We start from the raw sequence: 26237 nt of genomic DNA, 5'->3' as shown, positions 1-26237 counted from the left end.
CAGTGTAAATCTATAAGGCTGGTGGTGCAGTGATTGCCGACAAACTTACTCAGCTGTTCCAGTCCTTCTGAAATCAAGGATCCATTCCTTAGGAACTAAAAGACGCATCCATTGTATATCTTTAAAAGATGAAAGGAAATCAACAAGTCTGCAATAATCATAGAGGAATATCGATGCTTTTCACCGCAGGCAAGATAGATCTTTGCACGAATGTTGATGAATCACCTGATTGACCACCTAGAACAGGGTCTACTGCCCGAGACACAGTGCGGCTTCCGCGAAAAGCGTGACACGATGGACATGATCTTCACAGCCTGTCACAAATGGCGTCAAGCAAGGGTGCGTGCTAGCAACGACCCTGTTCAGCATAATGTTTTCAGACATGCTGTCACACCTTTTCAGAACAGTTCCTTGGGAGTCAGCCTGAGATACAGAACCAATGGGAAACTGTTCAACCTGCGAAGACTCCAGGCAGTCACCAAGATAAATGTGCTACGAGAGTTCCTTTTTGCTGATGACTGTGCCCTGAATGCTGGATAAGAGCAGGAAATGCAAGCCAGTATGGACAAATTCACAGCAGCATGCGACAACCTTGGCCTTTTTATTAACACAAAGAAAACCAAAGTGATGGACCAGCCAGCTCCGAAAGCCAAACACCAATAGCCCACCATCACATTGAAGGGACAAAAGCTGCAAGCAGTGGACCAATTTACATACCTTGGCAGCACCCTCTCCCACACAGTGACAATTGACATTGAGGTCAACTGCAGAATCGCCAAGGCAAGCTCCGCATTCGCAGAGTGCAGACCAATGTGTGGGACCGCTTTGCAATAAGCCTTGCTACAAAGCTTAAAGTCTAACGGGCAGTAGTGCTAACGACTTTAATGTATGCCAGTGAGACTTGGACTGTATACAAGAGACACGCTAGGCAACTGAACCACTTCCACACAACTTGCCTATGCAGACTTATGAGGCTCTGGTGACAGGACAAGGTGCCAGACACAGAATTCCTCTCCATAGCAGGCCTGCAGTCAATTCACACCCTGCTGATGAAAGCCCAGACACGCTGGGCAAGCCACGTTGCAAGGATGCCAGACCACCGCATCCCCAAACAGTTCCTCTGATCCACCAAGGCTGCTGGACCTCTGAGTCCAGAAGGACAACCATAGCACAAGAAAAGTAAGCACTCCGTAAAGCCAGAGCTGCAAATACTGCAACAATGGTGCCCACACATCTGCCGGTATGCGGCAGAACATTCCGTGCCCGTATCAGTCTTAACAGCCACCTGCAGACACACCGTGGACAGCCAACAACCTGTTGCATGTCAAGGTCCTCTTCAAAAATGACAGACGAACATCATCACATATCCATCAACAATCACATCATCCAGCGATGCAGAATGATGACAGCCACTGGAAAAAACAAAAACCTGCTAACTGACAGATACATACAATCTCGTTGTTTACTGGCACTGAATTACATTTCTTGATCCCACCACTAAAAGCAACCAAAGGGATGGGGTCTCCTGGGTGACGTCCTTGCCTAAATGTGGGTCATAATCAGTGATATCACACTAACCTTGCCTTTGTTTAAATGATGGGTTATTCTCAGCCATTAAATGGATGTGGCCACGTGACATCACTGGTTCTATCACGTACCTGGTGAAGACTGGAATGTTGTGGCGGCCTCCCTTCCACCTCATGCCCAACACTCCTAGAAGACAAAGAGTGTGAAGACAAAGTGTAGCATGAGTGCCGGAGTAGCTGGCTGATGATGTCCACTCTCCAAGTAGGTAGAGCTGCTAGTCGCAGTCCTCAGAACAGATGCAGAAGCAGCTTGGCACTAGAGCAGGAGACAGAAAATGCCAGCAACAACTGGGCAGCAAAGGAACCAAATCAGCAGGCAGAGCAAGCCCAGGAGTCAGGCTAAGGTCAGTACAGCTGGGCAAAGCAGTACAGAATCAACAGGCAAACACAAGTCCAGTAAACAAGCCGGGGTCAGGGTAGTCAGGTAAACAGAGTTGAGGCAGGAGCAGAAGTGAAGTCCAATGGCAAGCCGGGTCATACACAGGTAAGCAGATACAGCTGATCAGGTCTCAGGAAAACAGGAACAAGCTAAAGACCATTCAGAATCTGCTCATAGTAACAGACCTCAGGATGACAAGCTCAGCAATAGCATGCAATGCCAAGCTGCAGCAAGCAAAGCCAGCAGAATAATAGCTTAAAAAAAAAAATGGGATTTACCCAATAGATAAAACTACAGATCTGATACTTTACAAGACTCTGGTTCGGCCACATCTGGAGAATTCCACCCAGTTCGGGTCACCAGTCCTCTAGAAGGATGTGCTTAAACTGGAGAGAGTCTAGAGAAGGGCAATAAAGCTAATAAGGGGACTGGAGGACCTCAGTTATTAGGAACGACTACAAGCATTAAACCTATTCTCCCTGGAGAAGAGGGGACAAGATCACAATATAGTTTAAGTTCTTTATAATGTTTTATAAGGAAGCAGCACTGGACTGATCTAAAGTATAAGTATCTAAATGGTGTTTCTATTCAGTCTCAGGTCACTTGAGACAAAACATGGCCACTCTGTGAAGTTGGTCGAGAAGAGGTTTACTTTAACCACTAGCCAACCAGCCGCTGCAGTTATACTGCAGCAGGTTGGCAGAGCTGCGCAAACCGCTGTAGCTGTACGTTGCTCCTTTAAGACATCACAGCGGGTGTGCGTGCACTGCTGGAGGTGCATGCATGCACCTGCCATGTGTCCCCAGAGCAAATGCGCGTGCCTGGTGGGCGTGATGACCACCGGGCACCCATGATCGCTCGTGACAGAGCGAGAAACCGGATCTGTGTGCGTAAACACACAAATCCTGGTTCCTCAGGGGAGAGGAGACAGATTGTGTGCTCATACTCAGTATGAACATCGATCTCTCTCCTCCACTACACAGTCCCATCCCCCTACAGTTAGAACACACCTAGGGAACACAGTTAACCCCTTGATTGCCCCCTAGGGTTAACCCCCTTCTCTGCCAGTGACATTTACACAGTAATTAATGGCTATTTTTAGCTCTGATCACTGTATAAATGTCAATGGTCCCAAAATAGTGTCAAGTGTCCGATCTGTCCGCCGCAATGTTGCAGTCCTAATAAAAATTGCAGATCACTGCCATTACTAGTAAAAAAAAAAAAAAAATGCTATAAATCTGTCACGGAACGCCCCACACTCCGCTTGAGTGCCTCCGTCTGTATACCGCTTCCTAAGTTCTGGAACACAAGTCCAATGGATCTGGCTATAAGAACCCCAAGAACTAGACAACACCAGTCTTGGAGTACATCAGAACTGCCTTTTATTTTGAGATTTCACAGACCTTTATACACCAGGATGACTCAAAGCTAACCTAATTAACATGAGCTAATTTACTACAAAATGTACCCAGACCAGATGACAGACTTGTAGGCACCGAGCTCTCTCAATTAACATAAACAACAATGGGTGAAAAGACTCTTAGAGCCACACTAAACACATTATAGCAGAATTGATGACATTAGCATTTAACAGTACAAGTCCCAATGGTATAAATCAGTCACCATTCTAATATGGCATATAAAGGGTTCCAGAGTCTGTGTGTTTTGGGGGGACATGGAGCTGAATCCATAGTAACATCAACCCCAGGGTCCCCAGGCATACAGCTCACAGAGAGCACCATTCCCCCAAATGCTAGGGCCCATAATCGGTGGGCAACAGGCTTGCATACAGTCCTCTCCAACAGCCTCCGTCCCGGCCAGGTCCGTGACATTTCTCCCCTTTCGGCAGGAGACTAACACAGGAGGAGACCCCAGACGGGTTGACTCCGAAGTTAGTAAACAGCTCCAATCCTCCACTGCCTGTACCCACACAGTACCCCAAACAAATCATCCCAAACAGAGTATCACTCACCCAGCCAACCTCTCTGTCATGCTGTTGGGGATCGGGGCCCACTGCCCAGCATCCCTGGGGTATACAGGTGGAGACTGAAGTCCCATCCACCTTCACAGGAAATCCATCCTCTGTTAGTTGAGGGCAGAGTCCAGCAGTCCTCGGCCCTGTTGCCAGCCCTTCTGCTGGAAACTCCACACCATCTGTTCCGGCTAACTGTTGGAGAGGGAGGCCGACTGCCCCGCCTCCCTGGAACTCTGTAGTTGTTGCTGGTGCTGGGCAGAGGTTGGTAGCACTCTGCCCTGTTGCCAGCACTTCTGCGGGGGACTCCCCATCCTCTGCTCCAGCTAACTGTTGGGGCAGGCAGCTGGCTTCCTCCCCTCCCAAACTGTGTAGCTGCCATTGGGGAGGTGAACCGGCTGCTTCCTTTTCCATTCCCTCATCTGGCTGCTGGGACGACATGTCGATGGTACTGTCTCCCAGGTACACGGATCTTTGCTGGGGAGGAAAGCCCACTTCCTCCACCCTGGCCAACTGTTGGGGAGGGACAACACACACCTCCTCTCCCTTCTCCCCCTGTATCTGCTGCTGGGAAATGATTGCCATCTTCTCACCCTGAGCCTCCACAATTGCTGCAGGTGTGGGGCAGAGGTCTTGGACCCTCTGTCCGGTTGCCAGCACTTCTGCTGGGGGTTTGCTAGGTGGTTCCTCCTCTACAGAAATGTCTATTAAATCCCCAGTCTCTGGAAGTGGTAAAAGTGTGGGACAGAGGTCTTGGACCCTCTGTTCAGTTACCAGATCTTCAGCTGGAGAAGTTTGTTTTAACTCCATAGATGCTGCTGGCAGAAAATCACATGTCCCTGTCAGTGTTGTGGGAGAAAGGCCGACTACCTCTTCTCTCAGGAAGGCCGAAGCCACTGTTGGTGCTGGGCAGAACACAGTGAACTTTGGCCCTGATAGCAGCTCTTCTGCTGGAGGCTCATCAGGTTGTTCTTCCTCAGCAGAAAAGTCTATCAAATCCCATGTCTCTGCAACTGATGTCTGGGAATAGAGGTTCACCATCTCCTGTCCAGGGGACCCAGAAGATGTTATCATTTCTGGACAGAGGTTAGCAGAGCTCTGCCCTGTTGTCAGCACTTCAGGTTTGGGGACGGCAATCTCCGGATTTTCCACTGCCGATTCTCTGGCATGCTGCTGAACTTGTTCTAGCAGTTTCCTGTATGCCCTTTCCAGATGCTGTTCCTTCCTTAGCAAATGGTCCAGATCAGGTTTGAGCTCTGAGACCCCTGCAAGACCGAGCATAGACTCTCTATAGTCTCTCATGTCCTCAAGGTCAGGTTCCCCCTCATCGCCAAACATAAAAAGATCTGTAAGGTTCTCCCACAGCAATCCAGGGCCGCCAAAGTCATATCCCTCCGGAGAGCATTCTGTTGTCTCCCCTAAATATCCCTCCTCTGCGTGCCATTGCAGAGCCCGATAACGATTGTCCAGCTCTATCTGCTGCTGGACCAACCTGTCCAACTCAGACACCCATTGCTCCTGGGGCTGCTCTCCCAGGAATGCCATCCGCAATGCCCGTTGGTCACTGGCCCGTTGCTCTTGGGTTGGAAAGCACTTGCCCTGTTTTATACCAGCGAGACGGAGGGCTGCATTCCAGAGCTCCACCCGAATCAGCTCCAGGTATTCATCCTCAGACACAGTCCTGGTGTATGTTGAAAGGATGATCCGCAGCAGCCCCGGGAATTCTGATGCCAGGTCCATATCTCCGCTGGGGTGACTGAAGTCTGCTATGCTGATCTTGGATCCAGTTGGAGGTTTGGATGTCCCAGACTTCAGACTTCAGGAAGCTTTCCCGCTGCTTGCCACCAATGTCACGGAACGCCCCACACTCCGCTTGAGTGCCTCCGTCTGTATACCGCTTCCTAAGTTCTGGAACACAAGTCCAATGGATCTGGCTATAAGAACCCCAAGAACTAGACAACACCAGTCTTGGAGTACATCAGAACTGCCTTTTATTTTGAGATTTCACAGACCTTTATACACCAGGATGACTCAAAGCTAACCTAATTAACATGAGCTAATTTACTACAAAATGTACCCAGACCAGATGACAGACTTGTAGGCACCGAGCTCTCTCAATTAACATAAACAACAATGGGTGAAAAGACTCTTAGAGCCACACTAAACACATTATAGCAGAATTGATGACATTAGCATTTAACAGTACGAGTCCCAATGGTATAAATCAGTCACCATTCTAATATGGCATATAAAGGGTTCCAGAGTCTGTGTGTTTTGGGGGGACATGGAGCTGAATCCATAGTAACATCAACCCCAGGGTCCCCAGGCATACAGCTCACAGAGAGCACCATTCCCCCAAATGCTAGGGCCCATAATCGGTGGGCAACAGGCTTGCATACAGTCCTCTCCAACAGCCTCCGTCCCGGCCAGGTCCGTGACAAAATCTATCCCCTATTTTGTAGACGCTATAACATTTGTGCAAACTAATCAATATACGCTTATTGCGATTTTTTTTTTTTTTTTTACCAAAAATATTTAGAATAATACATATCAGCCTAAACTGAGGAAAAAATTAGTTTTTTAAAAAGTTTTGGGATATTTATTATAGCAAAAACTACTAAATATTGTGTTTTTTTCTAAATTGTCGCTTTTTTTGAGTATAGTGCAAAAAATCAAAACCGCAGAAGTGATCAAATGCCACCAAAAGAAAGCTCTATTTGTGGGGAAAAAAGGACATACATTTTGTTTGGTCACAATATCGCACGACCGCGCAATTGTCAGTTAAAGTGACGCAGTGCTGTATCGCAAAAAATGGCTTGGTCGGGAAGGGGCAAATCCTTCCGGGGCTGAAGTGGTTAAACTATGTAGGGGGTTCTCTATTGTCAGAGTGGTATGGATGTGGAATTCCTTTCTGCAGTTTGTGGTGTCAGCGGAGAGTCTTGATAGCTTAAAAAAACTTTTAGATGAGCATCTTAGCAAATGGAATATACAGGGATATGTGAACTATTAACATGGACACACCCACACAGGTTGAACTGGATGGACTGGTGTCTTTATTCAACTTTACCAACTATGCAACTATGTAATCTGATTTTCCCATCCCTGTACAAGAAGGGTTAGGATACCACAGGAGCAGATTACCACTATGAATACATCTGCACAGCAACAAAGGATTCATCAATGAGGAGATCACTGGTTCTCATCCCCTGTCCTCGGGACCCACTAACAGGCCAGGTTTGCAAGATAACTGAAATCCATCACAGGTGATATCATTTGTTGCTCAGTGATTGCCATATTCTAGTCTGCATCTCCCCCAAGGTAATACATAAAACCTGGCCTGTTAGTGGTTCCTGAGGACTGGAGCTGAGAACCACTGGAGTAGATATTTGGGGACAAATTCCTCTAAAACTTTATTAGGACATACAAGTAAATCACAGGAGGATATGAGAGCCGTCTTCCTTAAAGTGGAACTTCACTCTCTAAATTACCATTCATTATTTGTAATCCTTATGCTGTCAGCATTAGTAAATAGATACGTAAATATATCATAATTAATGTTTTAAACTGTTTTGGTTTTTTTTTTTAATTTTTTCAGTTACTTCCTGGTTTCCAGGCCGAGGCAAATGATGTCATACATCCCAGAAGTCTTCAGGAGGGTAGGAGAGGAGGAGGGGTTTCTCAGCTAAGCACACCTTCCTGCCTGCATGTCTGAGCTAAGGGAAGATGGATTCCAGGAAGTAAATGCAACATGAATCATCTGCCCTTACTCAAGATGGCCACAGACAAGCAATTTTAGGGGAGTGTTTGTTTGTCAAAATGATTTCTCAGCAAAACAAATTATGGAGACATGGATAGAAGTTTCCTTTGAATATTAAAAATTAATTAAATAGCGTTTTCACTTTGTGGTGCTCAGATACAGTGTAGTTTTGCTTTAACCATTTGCCCTCCAGAAGGTTTTACCTCCTTCATGATCATTTTTTACTATTCAGAAGTGCGCTACTTTAACTGGTAATTGCGTGGTCATGCACCATTGTACCTAAATCATATTTATATAATTTTTTCCGCTCAAATAGAGCGTCCTTTTGGTGGTATTGGATCACCACTGGGTTTTTTATTATATAAACAAATAAAGACTGAAATATATATATAGCTTCCAAAAAGGAAGCTCTATTTGAGTGGAAAAAAATTATATAAATTTATATTTATATATTTATATATATATATATATATATATATATACACAGTATCTGACAAAAGTGAGTACACCCCTCAGTCACATTTTTGTAAATCTTTTCTTCTATCTTTTCATGTGACAACACTGAAGAAATGACACTTTGCTACAATGTAAAGTAGTGAGTGTACAGCTTGTATAACAGTGTAAATTTGCTGTCCCCTCAAAATAACTCAACACACAGCCATTAATGTCTAAACCGCTGGCAACAAAAGTCAGTACACCCCTAAGTGAAAGTGTCCAAATTGGGCCCAAAGTGTCAATATTTTGTGTGGCCACCATTATTTTCCAGCACTGCCTTAACCCTCTTGGGCATGGAGGTCACCAGAGCTTCACAGGTTACCACTGGAGTCCTCTTCCCCTCCTCCATGACGACATCACAGAGCTGGTGGATGTTAGAGACCTTGCACTTCTCCACCTTCCATTTGAGAATTCCCCACAGATGTTCAATAGTGTTTTGGTCTGGAGACATGCTTGGCCAGTTCATCACCTTTACCCTCAGCTTCTTTAGTAAGGCAGTGGTCGTCTTGGAAGTGTGTTTTGGGTCGTTATGTTGGAATATTGCCCTGCGGCCCTCCGAAGGGAGGGGATCATGCTCTGCTTCAGTAGAGCATGAACTTAAACTATCATCACAATTATCTTGACTTTTTGGTTAAGAACAAGTGTAGTATCTGTTCTTATCAGTGATCTAGTGGAGGTTCTGTGCTGTCATTCTGACCTGCCCAAGGTTTGGGTGGTGGTTATGAATCTCTGCTGGAGTGATGGGGGCTCTGAAGGTTAGTACCAGCTGGAACAGAAACCGGGGCGCCCACAGGCAGTTGGGGCACAGGAGTAATTCCCCCGGGAAAGCTGGAAGAGCCCATTACCTCCTGATTTGAACATTTTACCTTGTCTGGTAATGGGCTGGGAAAGCAGAAGGTCTGCAATATCTGTGCCCCCCAGAAGTGATCACCCTAGGGGTGCTCTTCGTAACACTTGGGTGTGGGACCCCACTGTGTGAAAAGGCACATGGTCACAGTCACCAAATGTGCTTTCTTTTTGCAATGCACCTTTTCTGGCCTCGGTCTACCAGGCCTCAGGGCCCGGCCAGTGCACAATTGCATGGCCACTTTATTATTTTTTTTCTCCCAGGTTTGTCACCTTTCACTTCTGTGTTTGTTTTTTTACGGATGAAGTGTGTGAGTCCTTGGGCTTGCCCTGACATCTAGGGGGAGGATGTGTGGCCCTTAGGTTTCTTCCTCCCCTTCCCCTGGGGGATCGCTCTTCAGGGGAGCCCAGCAACCAAATATTCAATGGTTGGCTTTGGCTGAACTAGAAGAACGGGGTCTGCCAGGCCTTCTGGCTAGGCAGACCATTGGAAACCTTAGTCCCTGTCAAGAGCCTTGCACCCCAGGGGATCAGGGCAGGGGTCCTACTCCTTCGGGGGGTGGACTAAAAGCACCCCCTCAAGTGCACTTTTTAGTATGCGTTTCACATGCACATTTTTTGTTCACTTACATGGTTTTTCTGTTTAGGTTTTTGCACCACCGTGGACTATCGGGTGCACATCAGACTAAATCCACTATGATAATCTCCCCATACACTGGTTTGTATAGTGATCAGCACTCTCTGTCTCCTGCGGCAGATCACTTCCTTGTAATGCGCGATGATTCACCCAGCTCCGCCCTATGCGTTACGTCACACCTTGTGACTTCCTTCCACTTGGGGAGTGTAGGGAAACACATGATAGCGTGAATAGGCTAAAGTAGATTAGGATGAGTTTCATGCACCACAGGAGATTATTATAATTATAACCCTGAGTTAGATGATATCACCAGTTTCAATGATGAGTGTCATATAGTGGATTGCATGAATTGGGGTTTAAAAAATGAAAAATCTTTTAAAACTTTTGTAAGGCTTATGTTGGCAACAATGGAAGCACATAATACCTTGGCCAACTGTCAACTTTCCTGTGGAAGTGATTTAGTCATCTGGACAATTCAATATAATGTGCCACGGAGGAGAAGCTGATCAAGCATCTTCTTTGCAATGGGGTGACATCATTCACAGTTAACGCTGTAAAGGATTTTAAATTGTTGCTTACGGACAATTTTAAGTACTGTAGTCTGTCGCTGTTTCACTGGTGCATACAATTTTAAGGCTTGACATGTTTGGTGTCTATTTACTCAGCATAACCTCATCTTTTATATTTTACCAAAAAAATCCAGTAATATATTGTTTTGTGTGTTCTACAATGACCTTTTTTTACTGAAAATACAAGCTTGATAAACCGCTGCACATATATTGTGCAACATAAAATGTTGCAACTACCACCATTATAATATCAAGGGTCTCTGATTTTAGAAAATACATACCGTTTGGGGGCTTTAAATAGTCTTCAGGCCAATGGCGGCCTGTCCATTACCCCCTCTTTACCCCCTCATTATCCCCTCTCTCCATGCCACCCCCTACATGAATAATGGATAGATTCATGCACAAATGTGACCAAATCTCCATATTGTTTGAAAATGTTCAGGTGTTTTAAATAGCCTTGCAGGAGTTAAATGTCATTTTTTGCATGTGTGCGCTGTAATATTTTTTTCTGTTTTATGGTCTTATGGCTGCACCATCTTTATTGCATCTTTTAGGGTGTGCCCCCCAAATCTTTGTTTGTCTATTATATGGATTCTGACCAAATCCTTTTGGGCAGGAGCACCCCACTCCCTCATCATTGCCTCTCATTACTGTCCACCTGTGTTATAGGAGGATTCCTTTAGTTCTCCCATATAGAGGAGTTTATTTCTCTCATGGTTCAGAGAGGCAGGATCTTCCATTCTATGGATAGCGTAGGACCCACTAATCTTGGGGTACTTTGTTGCAGTAAGTGGGCTTAAGCACCATATAGCCATATGGTGTGACCAAATCCCCATATTTTTTTAAAATGTTCAGGTGTTTTAAATAGCCTTTTTTATGCCATTGAAATGCCATTTTTTGCATGTGTGCACTGTAATATTTTTTTTTCTGCAGGAGAAAGGGGGGGTGAGAGAGCGCCCCCACCCTCCTGAACCGTACCAGGCCACATGCCCTCAACATGGGGAGGGTGTTTTGGTGTCCCCAAAACATCTTTTCCCCATGTTGATGGGGACAAGGGCCTCTTCCCCACAACCCTTGCCTGGTGATTGTGGGGGTCTGCAGGCGGGGAGGCTTATCGGAACCTGGAAGCCCCCTTTAACAAGGGGACCACCAGATACCGCCTCCCTATGTGAATGGGCATCGGGTAAATTGTACCCCTACCCATTCACCAAAAAAAGTGTCACAAAAGTAAAAATGACAGTAGACAGTTTGGGACAATTCCTTTATTAAAAAAATAAATAAATAAAAATGTCCCGCAAATTCCATTCATCTACGATCACAGCACCGACGACCCGAGAAAAAAAAAACAGACAAACTCTGCCTTGATGGGAGGCATCACCGTGACTGCAGCCTATTTGCTTTGACAGCTTTTATATAGCTGAGGGCGGGGCTACCCGGTGATGTAAGCGGTAGACCCCGTCCCTTCTAACATCATGTGACATCACGTAACATCTGAGGGGGGCAGGGTCCATCGGCGCTGTAATTGAAGATAAATTGACACCACAGACATTTTTAATTTTGACACGGGATTCCCCTTAAAAATCCATACCAGACCTGAAGGGCCTGGTATGGATTTTGGGGATCCCCATGCCATTTTTTTAAATTTTGGTGCGGGGCTCCCCTTAAAATCCATACCAGACCTGAAGGGCGTGGTAATGGACTGAGGGGGAACCCATGCCATTTTTTTCAATGATTTGTATGTATTTTGCCAGGGTCCAGCAATTCATTACAGCCGCGAACAGTTTTGAATGACATTTTTTTTTTTACAAATGTAATTTTGCTGCTCTCATTCGTAAAACTATGTACGGCCGCTATGTAAGCAGTGTTACATAGTGTGGTGCGTAGACTCAGCCACCTGAGCCATGATTGGCCAAAGGCACCCTGCTTTTTTCAGCTTTCATCGCTGTCACACTTGCGAGGTCATGCAATGCTGTACCCAAACAAAATTGTTATTATTTTTTTAGACAGATAAATCTCTTTCTTTTATAATAGTATTTAATCACCACCGGGTTTTTTGCTAAACAAAAAATGTTTTCCTTCGATTCCTAGATTCTAAATAAATAATTTTTCTCCTTCACTGATGGGCACTGATGAGGTGGCACTGATGAGGCTGCAATGATATGTGGCACTGATGTGCATTGACAGGCATCACCGATGGGCACTAACAGGCATCACTGAGGGCACTGACAGGCATCACTGATGGGCACTGACAGGCAGCACTGATGGGCACTGAGCGGCAGCACTGATGGGCACTGACAGGCATCACTGATGGGTGTGAGGAGAGGAGAGCCGATAACCGTCAAATCCTGTTTACACTGTAATTGGACACAGCTGGTCACATGGAAAAGAGCTTTTTGATTGGCTCCTTACCCCGATCTGTGATCAGCTGTGTCCCAAGGACATGGCAATCACAGATCTGTGCCGATGCGTGCTTAGGGAATGTGTGGGAAGTGCGATCACGGGAGGACAGCAATGTGAGCACACACAGTAGCCATCTTTTGGTTATAGCGTGCGTAGGAAGTGGTTAAACATGGTGAGTAAATGTGTCCATGCTTTACCTGTACTAATGATACTAAATGGATTAGTTCTACCTCCTCAGGACAGAAATGGGAAAATTGGCTATACAGTGCAGTATATGAAATGTAAAACGAGATATATTATTCATCTTATGACTTGTAATGTGTGAGGAAGTTCATATGTTGGTAGGACATCTAGAAGGGTCAATGACAGGATAGGAGACCATTGAAGAGCTATTAAGTTCAACAAACCCTCCAATTTAGCAAAATATTTTGTTCCAGGACCATAACACAGAAATTGGTTTGGTTTTAGTACAACACATAGTCACCTCTAACATGACAGAGGTATTCTGCTTTTTTTCCAAATGGAAACCAGAATCCCAAAACAGTTAAACTCTGAATAAGAGATTTCATATTATTATGAACAAATGATCTCTCTGGGGAAGATTTGGTAAGTGAACATTGTTATATCATCTCTTAGATCTGTGGTTATATTCTCTATGAGGAAACCTGAAATAGGAAGCCGCACACCGCAAGGGGACACCAATAAAACGTCTTTGTTGTAATGCAGACAGATGCAGTCACAGGAAGGAACGGAAGGTTAATATGTTTCACACATCTTCTGCTTAGTCATAAATGACTTTTGACTTTTGCACCACTTTAAGCTGTAGGTGGTTTTACAGACCATTATGATTCTCGGAGACAGCATCAGAAATGCCATACTGTGGCATTAATTAAATTGCATGTGTATCAATTTTGTTTACTTTTACATCATTTATCAGCAGTAACCCAATATGATTAATTTTCATTGCAAAAAAGTCTTGTTATGGCACTTTTTGCAAAGACAACTGATTTTTTGTGTCACAGTGAAAGGACATAACTGAGTAGTGGAAGTAGCAGAGATAATATAGCTAATAGCTATCAGTAAGTATAAAAAATAATGCTTGGAGAGTATGTAAGCACCTTCAATAGGGCACAGGGCAGTAACATAATGGGTATTTTTTTTACAATAACAATTAGTGTATGATATTTTAAAGACGTCAATACTGGCTGCACATTATGCTAGCATTTGTACTTGTCCACTGTGTTAGAGAAAAAGATGAGGCATTTTAAATTGTGAAAGATTTTTTTTGTCACAAATATTTCATGGACACACTGCACACCATGCAAGCATTCTTACTAGAATACAATGGAAGATAAAGAGACTACTCAGGTTTTATCCTTAAATAATAATAATTAGTGTGCTTTTTCTGAGTTACAAGTAAGTACAAGTAAGAAAAAGTTAACTGATTTGCAGGACAGCATGTACTCCTTATTTTGCTAAGATGTAATGTCATAGAGAGAGAAGGCAGATTTTACCTAGATTAAACAAATAACAGTGCCTTTTTTCTGGGACAATTGAAAAATTGTACATATTTGTAGCAAAGTTTTTGAAGGCCTTTTAGATAGACGCTTGTTTCAGAGGCAGAGTCCTGGCAGATTGCATGAATTTAAAAAAAAATATTATTGTCTAAATTCTAAGATTGAAGACTGAAAAGTTGTACAGATTGGATAGACAGCAATTTCTAAGGGATAGAGAAGGCAGATTGCATTTGTAAAAATAAAACTTTTTTTTATATTAAATGTAATATAGAAAAATTTTAGTGTACACACCTTTTAAGCCTTTTGGATAGTCCACAATTTCTTAAGGTGTGAGCAGGCAAATTGCATCTAGACATAACATTTTTTTTCCTCTTTTACTTTTTAGACACACTTTTGTTACAGAATTGCATTCCTTGTTTATACTTATTTAGACCACACGTTCTAAGGGAGAGAGCAGGTTGATTGAATCAATTGATATGAAATTAGATTTTATTTTTATAGAGACAGAGCATTAAAACAATACTGATTTGCTGCTGAGAATATGATTTTTATTTATAATACAAGATACATTTGCAGGCAGACAGTAGGTCTATTACAGCTAAAAATATTACATGGAACTGCATATTTCAGAAAGAGATTATGAAAAGGTTTTCTGAATACAGTAGTATCCTTTTTATTAAGAGGAAAATTTGAAGGCAGAGAGTCAGCTCTTTTGTAGCCAGATATTTTAAATGGAACTATTTTTTCAAAAACATTTTACAAATGTGTGGAGAGCTGTTGAGTAGAATCACATCCTTTTTAAGGTGAAGCAATTTTGGAGGCAGATTAGGCCTAAATTATTTTATTTTTTAATCATATTTTATTGAAAGATTTTTCAAGTAAACATTGTCAGAGTTCAGGAGAATAAAAATGTGATCAGGATCAAATTTAGGCAAAATAAAATAGAGGTGGTGGAAAAACATTCACCAGTGTTCACTATGCATTCATTTAAATAGCAGAGAGTTTGTAAAAATAATTTGTAGAGATAGTACTTTGGTTCTTTTGAAGCACTTAGACAAGGGAATCTTTGAAGACACGGTGAGCTGATTTATTACATAGTTACATACTTGGTAAGGCTGAAAAAAGACAATAGTCCATCCAGTTCAACCTGTGTAGGTGTACGTGTGTCAGTGTTTATAATTATTTCCCATATCCCTGTATTTTGTGTTCTTTAAGATAAATATCCATGTGTATTGACTCGACATTGGAAGGAGTGGGAAAAGGGGTAGGTTATAATTGTCCCCCCTACACAGTTTAAGGCTAAACCGCTTCTCCTCCAGTCTCATTGTGTGACCCCGTGTCCTCTTACACTCCCAGAGACTGAATAGTTTTTTTCCCTTTACTGGAATCCCATTGAGGTATTTGTAGATTGCTATCATGTCCCCTCTCAAGCATCGCTTCTCCAGTGAGAATAAATCTGGGTAAGGAAGAGGAAAGGCAAAAAAAACCAGCAACCACAATAAGGCATGAAAATGCACCCATTTCATGTCATCTAATAAAACTGAATGCCGGTGGCACTGACAAAATTAAAATAAAGGTAGTCCAAGACTGAGACTATGATAGTAAGTATCTTAAGATTGTATCAGGAAACGCCCTGTCAAGTTTGTGAAGGGTAGAGTACCGAGAGCATGGATTTTGAGATAATTTCATTCAAGGTTTAACAAACAGATTTGTCATCTGTAACTTGGACATGGGCTATTGATGGTTTGAAAAAGGTAAAGATCCTGTTACTCCAATTGGTATGCCACGTACACATGATCGGATTTTCTGACAACAAATATTCGATGGTAGCTTGTTGTCGGAAATTCCGACCATGTGTAGGCTCCATTGGACAATTTTTGTTGGAATTTCCGACAACAAAAATTTGAGAGCTTCGTTCTCAAATTTTCAGACAACAAAATCCGTTGTCGGAAATTCCGAGCGTGTGTACACAATTCCAACACACAAAATTCCACACATGCTCTGAATCAAGTACAAGACGGAAGTGCTCAGTCTGGCAAAACTAGCGTTCGTAATGGAGATAGCACATTCGTCACGCTGCACATTTTTAAATCTTTTAATGCAGCGCATTCTCTTCTTCTTTATAATGCTAGAATAATGAAGTTGTTTTGCTTTTGATCTTCACACAGAGTTCTCACAAACTGATTTCTTTATTATTTCTTGTGATCTCATGAATAATATTTTTTATTTTTTTCATCAGATCTCCATAATAATGTTTTTAATTTATTTTTATAATGATTTTTTTTATTTATTTTTTTATGAAGATCTCCATTTTTTTAATGAAGATCTCCAGTTTTTTTTGTTTTGTTTTTATAGTGATCTACTTCTTTTTTTTGTTTTTTTTTTTATCAAGATCTCCTGTTTTTTTTTTTTTTTTTTTAGATTTTTTTTTCTATTGATCTCCATAATATTTTTTGTCATTTTGTGTGAAGTTACCACAACACCATTATTAACTTGTATTTTTTAACCTCAAGGAGGTTGTTTGGTGTTGGTGTCCCTTGTTAATTTGACTTTGTATTTTTGAAATGTACCTGCCTACTCACAAACAAACTGTCCTTTTTGAAGTAAAGCACGTAGGCAAGTATTTTTGGAAAAAAATTGCCATTTATTATGAGTCATAACAAAATAAAGTGGAAATGCTGGAAACACTGGTGAAATTGGCGAAACCTTTGTACCCCGGGGCACACATCAAATATTTTACAGCCAAAATTGGTAGCATGAGGAGTCCATATAATAGGGAGCACAATCCGGTCCAGGACTCCAAGGGATCAGGAACAGCAGCAGATGACATATATGTCCCCAGGCTGTGGTCTTACAACAGCCTGCGTCTTTTGTCAGACCAGACCGAACTCAGGCCATTACTCTCTTGTCTTCCTTACACACTTGCTTCCAGGCTGTGGCTCTGGTGTTGGAGTTGTGGCAGGAGGTGGAGGCGGAGGATGATGATCGAACTCACAAACCTGTCTTTGGCTTGTGAGTTCGCCCCTCAACCCCTTATTTTGGGCTTGTAAGATAACTTCCTCACAGAAGACGTGTTGGCCCTCCTCCATTTCCTGCATCTTGCAGGCTGCCATGCAGGCATAGTCCTCTTGAATATTGGGGGGGTTCTGAGGGCCGCAGTAGCCTTCCAAAATAACCCAAGTGCTGCCTCCTCCAGGTTACTTCTCTTTCTGGCCCTTTTTTTTTTGAAGGGGGAGGGGAGGGACCTGGGATTTGGGCAGGATACTTGGCCTGGCCACCTCCTGGCTGCCATATTCCATGGCCTCCTCCTGGCTGAGACTTTCCTGTGTATGAAAAAGGGACATATTTTAAGTTTTTGGTTCATCAATTACACACAATTTTCAGCTCATGACTGTTGCAAATTGAATGTTAACAAATAGAAAAGACTACATTCTGACTCCAGCATTTTTCATTCTTGTCCCAATCATTTGTGGCCACTACTGTCTATTGATATGTAAAACAGTTGTTAAATCAGAAATTAGTGATCAATTATAACATCTAGTTAGCATCATTCATTTTTGGACAAGAAATATGTTGAACAATGCTATAACTGGCTCAAGCTGGGCTCCTCCACATCTTCCTGGCTGGAAGGCCCAGGTTGGACGTCGGAAGCCTTAGCTGGAGTGGAAGGAAGCGTTGAAGAAAGATTGGAGAGTGCTGGCCTGGGTTCCCTCTGGTCTGCCAGAAAATGCAGTCTGTCACAGTACCACAGCCTGGGTACATAAATGTCATCTGCTGCAGCTCCTGATCTCTGGGAATCCTGGACCTTCTTGCCCTCCCTTTTATATGTTCTCCTCATGCCACCAATTGTGGCCTTCAAATAGTTGATGTTTGCCATGGGGATCTGCGGCTTCACAAATTCCAACAATTGATCCAGTGCTGCCTGCCTCTTTCTTTTATTGTTATAAAAGGGGTGGTTTATCTGCCACAGACAGGGCAGCTCCCTGTACATATCAATAAATATGGGGATAAAGTCCTGATCATCCAATGGATCCATTTTCTCTGCAAGACACAACACAAGACAAACCCTAATGTCATGTTAAATTCTCATAATCTTGTCCCAGTATAGGCCTCAATCTATAAGCAATATAGGCCCAAATAAAAATTGTACCTTCGTTATCACGATCGGCGCTTCCGCTACTCTTTCCTCCGCTCACAGATCGTGGGTACGACACAGGCATTTTATGCTTCATATACACTGCGCATGCGTGAAACTCCACCCGCCCCTGACCTTCTATCTTGTATATTCCCTGCCCCTTCTCTTTCATGGCAGTGGGAGAGCACATGGTGGAGAAAGAACAAGTGCATGAAGACAGCAGCAAAGATGAAAGCCCGGAGCCACGAACGTCCCGATCCCGGAGGAGATTTAAGGACTTAAATATGGCCTTTGTAGAGATGGAAGACATCTTGAAGAGGGCCGACTATGACGGGAAGCATGGACCTTACCCAAACCCAAATGTCAGAAAGGCCAAGATCATGACTAAAGTCTGCCGAAGAATTTTTGGGGTATGGCGATCCAAGGATCAACTGAGGAAACGTTGTTCAGACCTGAAATTGTGGGAGCAGGATCAGTACAGAAGAATCAAGAGAGTGCTGCAAAAAAGAAAGTATTTTGTCGTGTGTTCCTATTATTATTATTATTATTACGTTTGTGCTGCTCCATATGCTTTCTTTATTGTTGCACAGTTTAAAATGGCAAGTTTCAGGTTCATGGGCACAGTAATCATTCGTAATAAACATTGTTCATTCTCCCCCCAATACGATGTTTTTTATAGATGCAGGTTAACTACATTTGTTCAGGCCTATTTGTCTTAAAAGAAGTTTAGTACATTGTTGTCTAGATGGGTTTGTAACTAGAATGAAATGCAAACTTGATTCAGTGTAAGGAGAGGACACTCAGCAGCTATTTACACATCTGGACACAGGAGCACTAGTGTGGGACACCAGAACAAACTTTTTAGGGTGTCCCACACAGGTGCTCCTGTGAATATTAGGGGTGTCTCCATGTTTGATACTTTAACAAAAAAGGTAATTATTTCAGCTTTGTAAAGGAAAAAAAATCATGTCTTCAGCTTTGAACTCTGCCAAAACAGACAACTGTACGACACTTCCAAGCAATGTTTCATATTCCTATTTCTTGCCTCAAATATGCTAAGTATACCTTTAATTTAATTCACATAGGGGAGAAAAGACCCGGGACGTCTCAGGTCACCAGGGACCCCCAACCTCCTAAAGAAGGGGAAATCCCAAAACAACCACCTCAGGATATGGAGGAAGGAGAGGTTTATGAAGTGGGTGAAATAGTGACCACAACAGGTGAGTGTCTGAGACCACAGCTTCAGGTAATAGATTTGTGCCTGCATATTATTAATACATGATGTGTTTTTTAATTTTAGGTGATGTGGATGTTGTGGAAGAAGAAACACATTTCACAAGTGCAAGTGCACAAATCCTCATCGGGGAGATCATGGTGTGCAATCGTGAATTACAGAAGATCAAGGAAGACATCAATGATGTTGAAAAAAAACTCAAAAACATCATTGATGTTTTCAGGCAGAATCGAAAACACACCATTTATCAAATTGTTTCTATTTTTTTAACTTTTCTTCAAAATTTTGAAAGTGTCAGGGCTGGGCTCAGCCCTTCCTTCTCTGAGCTGGCCGCTCAGCTGTCGGCTAAATGCCAGCTCCCATCTCTCTCCACAGTTACCCAGCTGTTGATCTGCTCGTCAGTCCTGCCTACTTAAAGTCATCCAGCTCACTTGATCTCTGCCTTCACCTTTGTCAACATTACAGAAACTTTCTCCTGCGTTCCTGTTGAAGACTAGGGATGAGCTTCGAGTACGAGTTAAACGTGAGTTCGACTCGAACATGGGCTGTTCGATCGTTCGATGAAGATCAAACATTATGGGCCATCTGCACCAAATTCGAGCGGCGTGTCACGGCCCATAATGCACTGCGTGGTTTGCTGGCTGATGATTGGCCAAGCATGCACTATGACCCGCATGCTTTGGCCAATCACAGCGCCATAAGCAAACAGAGACATAATTGGCCAAAGGCAGGGTGCCTTTGGCCAATTATGGCTCAGGGGCTTAAGTACACACCCCACACTATATAAGGCCGCCTGCACGTCGGCCCTGTGTAGTGTGTTGCTGGCGTTATAGAGAGACAGAGAGAGAGAGTGTGTCATTTACTTTACTTTGAGCAGGCAGTTTATTCAGTAAGGTAGATCTCACTGCAGACTGTTCCTGCTGTACTATTTTTAATCTACTTCAGGCAGGCAGTTGATCCGGTTTAGCTAGATCTCACTGCAGACGATTCCTGCTGTACTATTTCTAATCTACTCCAGGCAGGCATTTGATCCAGTTTAGCTAGATCTCACTGCAGACCGTTCCTGTTCTGTTCCTAATATACTACAGGCAGGCAGTTCATTCAGTTAGCTGCAGTATATTCAGTACTGTATCCTGTGCAGCTAGATATCGCAGCAGACCATTCCTGTTGTTCTGTTCCTAATATACTACAAACAGGCAGTTCATTCAGTTAGCTGCAGTATATTCAGTACTGTATCCTGTGCAGCTAGATCTTGCTGCAGACCGTTCCTGTTGTTCTGTTCCTAATATACTACAGGCAGGCAGTTCATTCAGTTAGCTGCAGTATATTCAGTACTGTATCCTGTGCAGCTAGATCTTGCTGCAGACCGTTCCTGTTGTTCTGTTCCTAATATACTACAGGCAGGCAGTTCATTCAGTTAGCTGCAGTATATTCAGTACTGTATCCTGTGCAGCTAGATCTCACTGCAGACCATTCCTATTGTTCTGTTCCTAATATACTACAGGTAGGCAGTTCATTCAGTTAGCTGCAGTATATTCAGTACTGTATTTTGTGCAGGTAGATCTCGCTGCAGACCGTTCCTGTCGTTCTGTTCCTAATATACTACAGGCAGGCAGTTCATTCAGTTAGCTGCAATATATTCAGTACTGTATCCTGTGCAGCTAGATCTCACTGCAGACTGTTACTGTCGTTCTGTTCTTAATATACTACAGGCAGGCAGTTCATTCAGTTAGCTGCAGTATATATTGTGTACTGTATCCTGTGCAGCTAGATCTCACTGCAGACCGTTCCTGTTCTGTTCCTAATATACTACAGGCAGGCAGTTCATTCAGTTAGCTGCAGTATATTCAGTACTGTATCCTGTGCAGCTAGATCTCGCTGCAGACCGTTCCTGTTGTTCTCTTTCTAATATACTACAGGCAGGCAGTTCATTCAGTTAGCTGCACTATATTCAATAAAAGGGATCAGCTTCTCGTTCGAGTCGAACGCATGTTCAGGTGCTTGTGTAGGCTCTTGAAGTATTTCCAGTTACTGTACTGTGTAACCTGCACAGTTGCACCTACAGTATAGCTACCTGAAGCCAGGTGCTTGTGTATGCTCTTGACGTATTTCCAGTTAATGTACTGTGTAACCTGCACAGTTGCACCTACAGTATAGCTACCTGAAGCCAGGTGCTTGTGTAGGCTCTTGACGTATTTCCAGTTACTGTACTGGGTACCCTGCACAGTTGCACCTACAGTATAGCTACCTGAAGACAAGTGCAGGTGTTCTCATACTAATAATACTACAGGCAGGCAGTTGATTCTGCTAGCTGCAGTATAATCGGTATATATATATACATCCCAGCTTAGTGCAGCTACATCTCACTGCAGGAGATTAATATGTCTGGAAGGCCAACAAGGAGAGGCAGACAGTCACAAGCCAATAAAAGAGGGCAAGCAGGCTCTGTGCCTAGAGGCAACAGTGCTGGTTGTGGAGACGGTGCATCCTCATCAGCACGTGGCCGTGGGGCATGCTTGGCCTTTTTTTCAGCAGCTGGCCGTGTTGAGCCGCAACATGCGGAAGACTTGGTCGAGTGGATGACCAAGCCGTCCTCATCCTCCCCATCCTCTCTCACCCATGCTCAGGGTACATTGTCTGGCAAAGCAGCTGTCAACGCGGCCTCTTCCCTCGGCTCAATGGCATCAGTGACTCCTTCCCTAGCCCCTCCATGTCCTCCTGAGGAGTCCCCTGAACTGTTTGACCACAGTGTTAGGTACATGCTCCAGGAGGATGCCCAGCATTTAGAAGGCTCTGTTGATGATACTGAGCTAGATGAATGCAGTAACATGAGTATGAACAGAGGGGGTGCCCAAGAAGGACAGCAATCTGGCAGTCATGCTCCCCCTGCTGCAGCATACTGCCAGGTTTGCTCCAGTGATGAGGAGGGAGGGGATTATGAGGTCACTGACTCAACATTGGTGCCTGATAGGAGAGAGGAGGGGGAGGAGGCACATCACCAATGAGGGAGGATGCCCTCCAGGGGCCAGCCTAAGGGCTGCACACTGACTGCATCACACCGCAAAGCTCCGCATGTGCAGGGCACTGCTGTCTCTGCGCGTTATTCCAAAAGTTCTTTGGTGTGGATCTTTTTTGAGACAAGTGCATTAGATCGCACAGCTGCTATTTGCAACATATATCTCAAGCGTATCTCTTGTGGCCAAAACATCTCCCGCTTGGGCACCACATGCTTGACCAGACATATGTTGACCTGCCATACAGTTCGTTGGCAAGCGTACCTAAAAGACCCACACCAAAGAACAAAAAGGACCTCTCCTTGCTCCTCATCAGCTGAGATCTCCAACCCCACTATACCTTCAGTCCTCTCTGAGACCTACACTGAGAGAAATGAAGGTGTAGAATTAGCTGTCACAGCCAAGTACTTGTGGGCAATCTGATTTCGGTACACCGACGTCAGATTGTACCAGGTGAATTTCCCTGCCCAAGCTGCTGCACTGCAGAAAGAAGTTCGCTCCCAGCCATCCACATGCTCAGCGGTTGAATGCTAGCTTGGCAAAATTGCTAGCACTTCAACTGCTACCTTTTCAGTTGGTAGACTCTGCCACCTTCCGTGAGTATGTGGAATGTGCGGTTCCTCAGTGGCAGGTACTCAAACACCACTTTTTCTCACAGAAGGCGATTCCGGCTCTCTACTGGCATGTGGAAGGCAATGTCCATGCCAAGCTGGACAGGGCGGTCAGCGGTAAGATGCATCTTACCGCTGACTCATGGTCCAGCAGGCATGGACAGGGACGTTACCTAAGTTTCACGGCGCATTGGGTGACTCTGCTGGCAGCTGGGAAGGATGCAGGACAAGGTGCAGTAGTGTTGGAGGTTGTTCCGCCACCACGCCTCCAAAATGAAACTACTAATGATTGTGACACACCTCTCTCCTCCACCCCCTCCTCTTCTTCTTCTTCCTCCATGGCCTCTTCCTGTGCTTTGTCCTCGGAACCAGTGGTGTTCCGTAGCCGTTTAAGGGGCTACGCAAGTATGCAGGCCAAAAGATGCCATGCAGTACTTGAGCTGGTGTGCTTGGGGGACAGGAGCCACACTGGGGCAAAAGTTCTGTCAGCTCTGCAGGGGCAGGTTCAGAGGTGGTTGACGCCACACCAACTTAAGGCAGGAATGGTGGTTTGCGACAATGGCACCAACCTCCTCTCTACCCTCTGACAGGGACAAATGACCCATGTGCCCTGTTTGGCTCATGTCCTTAATTTGGTGGTGCAGCGGTTCTTGGGCAGGTACCCAGGCTTACAGGATGTCCCGAGGCAGGCCAGGAAAGTCTGTGTGCATTTCCGCCGGTCATATAATGCCAGTGCTCGGCTCGCAGACCTCCAAAAGGAATTTAACCTGTCCAAGAACCGCCTAATCTGTGACATGCCCACCAGGTGGAACTCAACGTTGGCCATGCTGCAGCGGCTGCACATGCAGCAGAGGGCCATCAATGAGTACCTGTGCGACTACGGCACCAGGACAGGGTCAGGGGAGCTTGTTTTTTTTTCCCCACGCCAGTGGGCCATGATCAGGGATGCATGCAATGTCCTGTCACCATTTGAAGAGGCCACAAGGATGGTGAGCAGTGACAGTGCATGCATCAGTGACACCATCCCCCTTGTCCACCTGTTGGAGCACACGCTGTGTGGAATAATGGACAGGGCACTTGAGGCAGAACAGAGGCAGGAAGAGGAGGACTTCCTTAGCTCTCAAGGCCCCCTTTATCCAGACAGTGTTCCTGCGTGCCCGCTGATCACACAGGAAGAGGAGGAGGAGGATTGTGTCAGTATGGAGGTGGAGCCTGCCATCAGCAGCAGTCTTTAAGGGATCATTTACAGTCCCAAGAAACACATGGACTTGTATGTGGCTGAGAGGAAGTGGCTGAGGATCATGTCGTCCTTAGTGACCCAGAGGACTCGGGACCGAATGCCTCAGCAAACCTACGCTGAATGGCCTCCCTGATCCTGCAAAGCCTGCGGAAGGATCCTCGTATTCATGGTATCAAGGAGAAGGAACAATACTGGCTGGCAACCCTCCTTGATCCACGTTACAAGGGTAAGGTTGCGGACCTTATCTTGCCATCGCAGAGGGAGCAGAGGATGAAACATCTTCGGGAGGCCTTGCAGAAAGGTCTGTGCAACGCGTTCCAAGAGACTGTGAGGTTACAAACTCCTGTTTCTGGACAACGTGTTGCTGAGGCTTCGGTCAGTCAAAGAAGGAGCGGTGGAGAAGTTAGCCGTCTGACCGATGCGTTCAGACAATTTTTTAGTCAGCCCCAAGGTATGATCGGTTCCAGCAACCATGGCCAGCATCTGTTTTACATGGTGCAGGAATACCTAGGGGAAAGATCTGACTTGGACACCTTTCCCACCAAAAATCCACTGGGTTACTGGGTCTTGAGGATGAATCACTGGCCAGAGCTTGCACAGTATGCAATTGAACTACTGGACTGTCCTGCATCCAGCATTCTTTCGGAACGAACATTCAATGCTGCTGGAGGCTTTGTAACCGATCACAGGGTGCGTCTGTCCACCGACTCGGTCGATCGACTGACCTTCATAAAAATGAATCAGTCTTGGATCACCACCAACTACCAAGCACCTGATGCTGATGTAACCGAATATTTTTTTTTGAAATGTCAGATCCCTTCAAAGACTGCCTATGATGATGCTAAATGACTATCCTGTTATACTGAGTAATTATCTTCTTCCTCCTCAATGATCATGATGATAGCTTGTAAGAACATTTTTGGTTCTGGACGCTGCCAGTTCCGCCACCAGTGCCTAAGGCCCAATTTTTCAGCCCCTGTTTAACAGGGGCATGTAATTACGATTTTTCATGCAATTCTTTGCAGCAGGGCTAGTTCCTACGATCCAACTAGAGTATCTGTGAGGGGTTGCAGTGTTGTGGCACCAGCACCAGTGCCTAAGACCCAATTTTTCAGCCCCTGTTTAACAGGGGCGTGTAATTACAATTTTTGATGCAATTCTTTGCAGCAGGGCTTGTTCCTGCGCTCCTACTAGAGTATCTGTGAGGGGTTCCAGTGTTGTGGCACCAGCACCAGTGCCTAAGGCCCAATTTTTCAGCCCCTGTTCAACAGGGACATGTAATTAGAATTCTTGATCTAATATTTCACAGCAGGGTCAGTTTCTGCATCCACCAAGAGTATCTGTGAGGACTTACAGTGTTGTGGCACCAGCACCACCACCACCACCAAAGGCCCAATTTTTCTGCCCCTGTTCAACAGGGGCATGTAATTACAATTCTTGATCTAATATTTCACAGTAGGGCCCTGTGAGGGCTTACAGTGTTGTGGCCACAACAGCACCTAAGGCCCAAATTTCTGCTGAGTATATAGGGCAGGCCCCTACTTTCAAACATCCAACTTACAAATTACTCCTACTTGCAAATGGAAGGAGACAACAGGAAGTGCAATGAAATCTACCCCTAGGAAGGGAAATTCTCTCCTGTAAGAGTTAATAAGGGAAAAACTTTTCTCCTTTCCACTGATGCTTTATCACCAATCCTTGTTTCACAAAAAACCCAAATTTTCAAAAAACATTTGTCATTGGGACAAAAAGTGAGGTGAAATCTTCCCCTTAATATCCATACAAGACCCAAAGGGCCTGGTAATGGACTGGGGGGTACCCATGCCGTTTGTCTCACTGATTTTC

At 44.5% G+C, this 26237-nt stretch overlaps 1 pseudogene; it reads left to right on the top strand.

Moving 5' to 3' along the window:
* Nucleotides 1-8799: 8799 nt before the first annotated feature.
* LOC141130889 (U2 spliceosomal RNA) lies at nt 8800-8920 on the top strand (annotated as a pseudogene).
* Nucleotides 8921-26237: the final 17317 nt, after the last annotated feature.

This window comes from Aquarana catesbeiana, linkage group LG02 (genome assembly GCF_042186555.1).
Source record: "Aquarana catesbeiana isolate 2022-GZ linkage group LG02, ASM4218655v1, whole genome shotgun sequence".
In the NCBI taxonomy this organism is placed as follows: domain Eukaryota; kingdom Metazoa; phylum Chordata; class Amphibia; order Anura; family Ranidae; genus Aquarana; species Aquarana catesbeiana.
The sequence above is the reverse complement of the archived record's forward strand: the minus strand, read 5'-3'. Positions and strand labels throughout refer to the sequence as shown.